The sequence below is a fragment of the Cynara cardunculus genome (assembly GCF_001531365.2).
Source record: "Cynara cardunculus var. scolymus isolate 2C chromosome LG 11, CcrdV1, whole genome shotgun sequence".
Taxonomy (NCBI): Eukaryota; Viridiplantae; Streptophyta; class Magnoliopsida; order Asterales; family Asteraceae; genus Cynara; species Cynara cardunculus.
The window spans coordinates 7,024,881-7,025,152 of NC_037538.1; positions in this window are offsets into that span (position 1 = coordinate 7,024,881).

Sequence of the window (272 nt, forward strand, 5' to 3'; positions counted from 1 at the left end):
ATTTCTATAATCAACATGTTATATCTTTTAATTATTTTTATAATCTTGTTTATATTATTTAATATATTATATTATATTATTATAGATTTATTTTAATTATTTTTGTAATTAATTAATTTTTCAAGATGCCTTTTTTGGTCATTTTATATTTTTCAGCTAGTTTTTGTCAAACATAATTTGTTCATCAGCTAGCTTATCAGCCACCGACTAACCTATCAGCCACTAGCTAGCTTATCAGATAATTTATCAAACATAGTCTTAGTAAACAATAT